The sequence below is a fragment of the Artemia franciscana genome, chromosome 12 (assembly GCF_032884065.1).
Source record: "Artemia franciscana chromosome 12, ASM3288406v1, whole genome shotgun sequence".
Classification (NCBI taxonomy): Eukaryota; Metazoa; Arthropoda; class Branchiopoda; order Anostraca; family Artemiidae; genus Artemia; species Artemia franciscana.
The window spans coordinates 19,784,400-19,791,901 of NC_088874.1; positions in this window are offsets into that span (position 1 = coordinate 19,784,400).

The window sequence follows — 7,502 nt, forward strand, 5'->3', positions numbered from 1 at the left end:
GCTATAAGAGAAGCTCCAAGGTCCATTTGTTGCAATATACGTCGCCCAGATGAGTTTTAGCATCCTGATTCGATACATATATATATATATATATATATATATATATATATATATATATATATATATATATATATATATATATATATATATATATATATATATATATATATATATATATATATATATATATATATATATATATATATATATATATATATATATATATATATATATATATATATATATATATATATATATATATATATATATATATATATATATATATATATATATATATATATATATATATATATATATATATATATATAGTCTATATATATATATATATATAGTCTATATATATATATATATAGTCTATATATATATATATATATAGTCTATATATATACTATATATATATATATATATATATATATATATATATATATATATATATATATATATATATATATATATATATATATATAGACTATATATAGGTGTTGGGGTGGCTTCGCGCCACCCCAACACCTAGTTGGTGGGGCGCTTCGCGCCCCCCCAAGCCCCCCCGCGCGCGTAAATCGTTACGTGCCATATTAGTTACGCGCCATTGTAGTTGTGTCCCTGTGTCCCACCTGTGAATAGAGATAGATATAAATATATGTTTTTAACTACGTAAAACATGCGAATATACAACATTCTTCGCTGTCCCATTGTCTGTGCATATAAATAGATTGTCAGGTTTACTGACTCTTGAACATGCAACATATAATTGTCCATGGGAAAAACAATCCGTATTCAGATCTATACATCATTATTCTAATGATGTGTCCCTGTGTCCCGGTCGTCATTTATATTCCCTGTGTCCCGGTCGTCATTTGTGTCCCGGTGTCCCAGTTTGTAATTTCTCTTTGAGTGTCCCGGTCGTCATTTATATTCCCTGTGTCCCGGTCGTCATTTGTGTCCCAGTCTGTAATTTCTATTCGAACAATCCCTGTGTCCCGGTCGTCATTTATATATCCCGCCTGTGCCCCCGGCGTCCCCGTTGTAGTTGGGTCCCTATGTCCCGGTCGTCATTTATATTCCCTGTATCCCGGTCGTGATTTGTGTCCGGGTGTCCGAGTCTGTAATTTCTCTTTGAGGTTCCCGGTCGTCACTTATATTCCCTCTGTCTCGGTCGTCATTTGTGTCCCGGTCTGTAATTTCTCTTTGAGTGTTTTTTCTTTTTAGTTTTTTTTTAGTTTTTTACCTTTTTTCTTTTTTCAGTTTTCTTTTTCTTCTTTATTTTTCAGCGTCACTATGAAGTACATATCGACGAACCTTTGTTTTTTTAACTTAAATCTGGTAGGCATTGATGACCTTATCCAAGTCAAAATCCCAAACCCAATCATCATCGCTATCATTTTCAGTTATGATATGTTTTGACTCTCGCTGTCCAGGTGGATTTTCATCTAACTGCGCGGTTTTGCGTTCTTTAGCCGCAAGCCTGTTTTCTTGCTGTTCTTGTGATTCCTCGGAACGCTTTCTTTTCTTACTTTCTCTATCAGCAGCAAGTTTTTTGGCATAAACTCTTTGAGCAGCTTCCTCGGCTGTTGCCATTGTAGGTTCTTCAGTCATTTTACAATTAAACATTTTTCCGTGAACAAATGTCTTAAATACCGTTAATGACGTCACCGTCAAAGCAAAAATGACGACAACTAATTTCATGACGTCAGTCAATACAGAAACATGACGTCACCTGATCCACAGACACACACACAGACAGACAACTTATTTTTATATATATAGATAGATATATATATATATATATATATATATATATATACTAGCTGTTGGGGTGGCGCGAAGCGCCACCCCAACACCTAGTTAGTGGGGGCGCTTCGCACCCCCCCAAGCCCCCCCCGCGCGCGTAAGTCGTTACGCGCCATATTAGTTACGCGCCATTGTAGTTGTGTCCCTATGTCCCACCTGTGAATATATATATATATATATATATATATATATATATATATATATATATATATATATATATATATATATATATGTATATATATATATATATATATATATATATATATATATATATATATATATATATATATATATATATATATATATATATATATATATATATATCATGAAAAGAAAAATCACCAATGCTACAGCACAAACACACACACACAAAAAAAAAAAAAAAAAAAAAAAAAAAAAAAAAAAAAAGAAAAGAAAAAAAAGAGACAGAAGGAGAAAAGGAAGACTGTTTTCCTAAATTAGTGATTAATATAGACCAGAACTTGAATGAGGCCTTAACCCTACTCATCCATACAATCACATAGGTCAAACAGCATAGCCACACACAATCAACCATAAAGAATAATCCATGGATAGGCAGTCATGTCGTCAATAAGTATAAGTCGTCATTTACCGAACAATAGAAAAAATAATATAGACAAATAATTCAGAGGCAACACCCAACATAAGGGCTCATCAGGAGAATACACTGGCCTATATAGGGTTTCGCCACTCTAAATTCTCTACCCAGCACAGTGTTGTGGCTACCACAGAATATCCATGGCATCCGCGCGTCAGGTATCACCCCCAAAATACATGCCTATGAAAAAAACCCAGCAAATGTAAAACAACCAAGTAAAACCAAAACAAGCTGATCATGTTAATATATCCCTCCCTTTAGCAACAATAGGTAAACTAAATATTATAAATTTTACCAAATCACAAATATTAACACATTGCAAAAAACCTGAATGAACTAAACAATTATAGAATTCATCTTTACCATGTGGCTAATTTTTAAAAAAAAATCCGCTCAATTAGAAACACAATTCAAAATAAATGGCGCTGTGACAACATTTCTCGAACCTCCGAAATTAGTTAAAAATTTCTTTAAGTATTTCTAGATAATTCTTTTGATATTTATTTAAAAGTTCGTTATAATGAAAACTAAATTTTTTAAATTGCCAAGTTAATTTATTTGCAGAAAAACCTCTTGATATCAATTTTTGGCTTAAGATTTTACATCTATTTTTAAAATCAATATAATTACTACAAATCCTTGCATAACGAAGTAACTGTGAGAAAAACGCTGAATATGTGATATTTGATTGTATATTACTTTCAGGGAATGGGAAACTAATCACTTCAAAATCAAAATCATCCGTTGTATTATACATTTTAAAACTTAATTTATTATTATCACAAATATTAATATTTAAATCTAAGAAATGATCTTCATGACCAGCGTCATGACTAGGCTCAAGAATAAGTTCTGATGGATATATATTTTTAGAAATATCAATGAAATCCTTACAATTTAAGACCAAAATATCATCTAAATATCTTTTATTATTTGACAAAGCATGTTTTAAATTAATTGGATGATTCTTATCCATCATATATTTATATTCTAGTTGACTTAAAAACAAGTCAGCTATAAATGGGCTGGCATTCCCCCCCCATAGGAATTTCCATAATTTGCTTGTACAAATCACCCCCAAATCTTATACAAGTATTGTATAAAACAAATTCCAATAACTCAAAAATCATATCCAAGCTGTAACATCTCAAGTTAACTGTAGTATTAAAGCAGTTTGTCCATATGGCTTTTTTATTATAACTGTCTATTTTTAAGAACCTTTTACTAGATAAGAGGAAAGATTTCTTTATAACAGTTTTTAAATTATCAAACACTAAATTAAGTGGTAAATTAGTATACATTGTCGCAAAATCGAAAGACTCAATTCTTTTAGCTGAAACCATTGTTAAAGAATCTATCACCTGCAGTGAATTATTAACACTCCAATATGGATTAAAATTCGAAAATTTTCTAATACCAGAACAATAGGTTTTAAGTTTATTTACAATTTCCTTTAAAATTAAAGAGAGGTCAGTAGCAGCAATGCGGGTTGGACATTTAGCTGCTCCAGCAATAAACCGTGGTTTAGGGGGATTATTATGAAATTTTACAGTCCAATATAGGAAAGGGAACTTTTTATCATTGTCATTTATTTTAATATTAAAATTTTTAAAAAGTATTTCTTCAGTCTTTTCAATTAAATTCTCATCCTCTATATTTACCTTTTTTCCAAGCCATCAAGAACACTCGATGGTTTCAGATGATGAGAAAGACGGAAATTAGCCCCTTTATTCATTATAATTTGAAGACCATCTTGCTTTATTATTGACAAGTCCCCTGTTATAACATGTTTGTAAGTAGGATTTACAAATGGGCCAAGTTGCTTACAATTACAAACCGGTTCCCAATTTATATCGCTATCTAGTTTTTTTAGTATTAAATTATAATTAAAAATAATTTGCCCAATAGTTTTTGAAAATTTATAAGTTAAAACTGGACTATCATTATAATTTAAATTACTAGGAAGGGCCAGTTTCACATGCCGCTGATTTAAAATTTCTGGTAAATTAATATCTTCAATCTGCTTACAAGTAAAATTAATACGTAAATATAATCTGTTATCCTTATTACTAATCTTATCGAACTTTTTCTTTTTTGAAATAAATTTCGTTTTAGTTAGAATGCAAATTGTATCACATATTACTTTAAAATTATAATCAAGAGCTGTATTATTCTTAACAATCCAGAAAAGTTTGATTAAATTCCTCTTGGATAAATTATTTAGACACTTTATTACAGAAATCGTACCCCTAGATTCAAGTAGCTGGCATAGATCTATAGAAAGCATATGTACATCTAATTCATTTTTTCTATTATTTTTCCTATGTCCTCTCGATCGTTTTTTACGTTTAGTAGGACAAGTAAAAGAAGGATGGTCCATAAAACCATCAATACATTTAACAACAACATGAGACATGTCACCATATTTTGCTACACGATCATTTAGCCCAAAAGGATAAGCTGTACCAAGAGTATGGATCCAGAAATCCTCCTGTTTACGTAGTCTATTATTCTTCTCTTCTTTATTTAAATTTTCTAATTCTAAATTTTCTAAAATTATGACAGTTATATCTGATATGGAACATTTACCATTACTACAATGTTGAACTAGATAGTTATTAGTTTTTTCATTATTAACTGTTGTCTTGTGTCCAGAAAATCTTTTATATATATTATTAGTTGTTTCCCCCACATATTGTAGGCAGCATTTATTTCATTCTAATAGGTAAATTACATTGGTTGTTCTACAATTAACATTGCCACGTAACTTGCATGCAAAATTTTTATTATACAATGTACTTTTAACAGAAGTCCGTGGGACAAAATGATCTTGGCAAAGAAAACAACGACTTTTACACTTACTAACTTTCGAAAAATCGTTCCGAGTTCCGAGGCTAATATTTGTGTTTTGTTGCATAAAAAGTCATTGAAAATATACCGCGCGCGTAAGTCGTTACGCACCATATTAGTTACGCGCCATTGTAGTTGTGTCCCTATGTCCCACCTGTGAATATAGATATATATATATATATATATATATATATATATATATATATATATATATATATATATATATATATATATATATATATATATATATATATATATATATATATATATATATATATATATATGTATATATATATATATATATATATATATATATATATATATATATATATATATATATATATATATATATATATATATATATATATGTTTTAAATACGTAAAACTTGCGAATATACAACATTCTTTGCTGTCCCATTGTCTGTGCATATAAATAGATTGTTAGGTTTCCGTATTCAGATCTATACCTCCTGATTCTAATGATTGCCCTTGAGCTTTGTTGATGGTGATTGCTAATCGACCATTCCCTGTGTCGCTGTCGTCATTTATATATCCCCTTGTGCCCCCGGTGTCCCCTTTGTAGTTGTGTCCCTGTGTCCCGGTCGTCATTTATATTCCCTGTGTCTCGGTCGTCATTTGTATCCCGGTGTTCCGGTCTGTATATACATTCGTTTTTTTAGTTTTGTTTTTCTCCTTTATTTTTCATTTTTTTCCTTTTTTATTTTTTTTCTTTTTATTTTTTTTAGTTTTTTAGCTATTTTAGTTTTTTTATTAGTTTTTAGTTTTTTTTTCTTTTTAGTTTTTTTGTAGTTTTTACCTTTTTTTTAGTTTTTTTTTACTTATGTCCTGGTCGTCATTTATACTCCCTGTGTCCGGGTCGTCATTTGTGTCCCGGTGCTTTGTTGATGGGGATTGCTAATCGAACATACCTTTTGTCCCGGTCGCTTTCTCTTTGAGTGTCGTCATTTATATTCCCTATGTTCCGGTGTCCCGGTCGTCATTTGTGTCCCGATGTTCCGGTCTGTAATTTCGTCAGTTAAAAACATGACGTCAGTCGACACAGAAACATGACGTCACCTGATCCACAGACAGACAGACAACTTATTTATATATATATAGATATATATATATATATATATATATATATATATATATATATATATATATATATATATATATATATATATATATATATATATATATATATATATATATATATATATATATATATATATTGACCTTGGCATGTTTTTTGGACTTTGATTGTTGGATTTTGATTTGGATGTTGGTTTGTTTTGGATTTATTTTCAATAACTTTTAATGCAACAAAACACAAATATTAGCCTCGGAACTCGGAACGATTTTTTGAAAGTTAGTAAGTGTAAGAGTCGTTGTTTTCTTTGCCAAGATCATTTTATCCCACGGACTTTTGTTAAGAGTACATTGTATAATAAAAATTTTGCATGCAAGTTACGTGGTAATGTTAATTGTAGAACAACCAATGTAATTTACCTATTAGAATGCAATGAATGCTGCCTACAATATGTGGGGGAAACAACTAATAATATATATAAAAGATTTTCTGGACACAAGACAACAGTTAATAATGAAAAAACTAATAACTATCTAGTTCAACATTGTAATAATGGTAAATGTTCCATATCAGATATAACTGTCACAATTTCAGAAAATTTAGAGTTAGAAAATTTAAATAAAGAAGAGAAGAATAATAGACTACGTAAACAGGAGGATTTCTGGATCCATACTCTTGGTACAGCTTATCCTTTTGGGCTAAATGATCGTGTAGCAAAATATGGTGACATGTCTCAGGTTGTTGTTAAATGTATTGATGGTTTTATGGACCATCCTTCTTTTACTTGTCCTACTAAACGTAAAAAACGATCGAGAGGACATAAGACAAATAATAGAAAAAATGAATTAGATTTACATATGCTTTCTATAGATCTACGCCAGCTACTTGAATCTAGGGGTATGGTTTCTGTAATAAAATGTCTAAATAATTTATCCAAGAGGAATTTAATCAAACTTTTCTGGATTGTTAAGAATAATATAGCTCTCGAATATAATTTTAAAGTAATATTTGATACAATTTGCATTCTAACTAAAACGAAATTTATTTCAAAAAAGAAAAGTTTGAGAAGATTGGTAATAAGGATAACAGATTATATTTACCTATTAATTTTACTTGTAAGCAGATTGA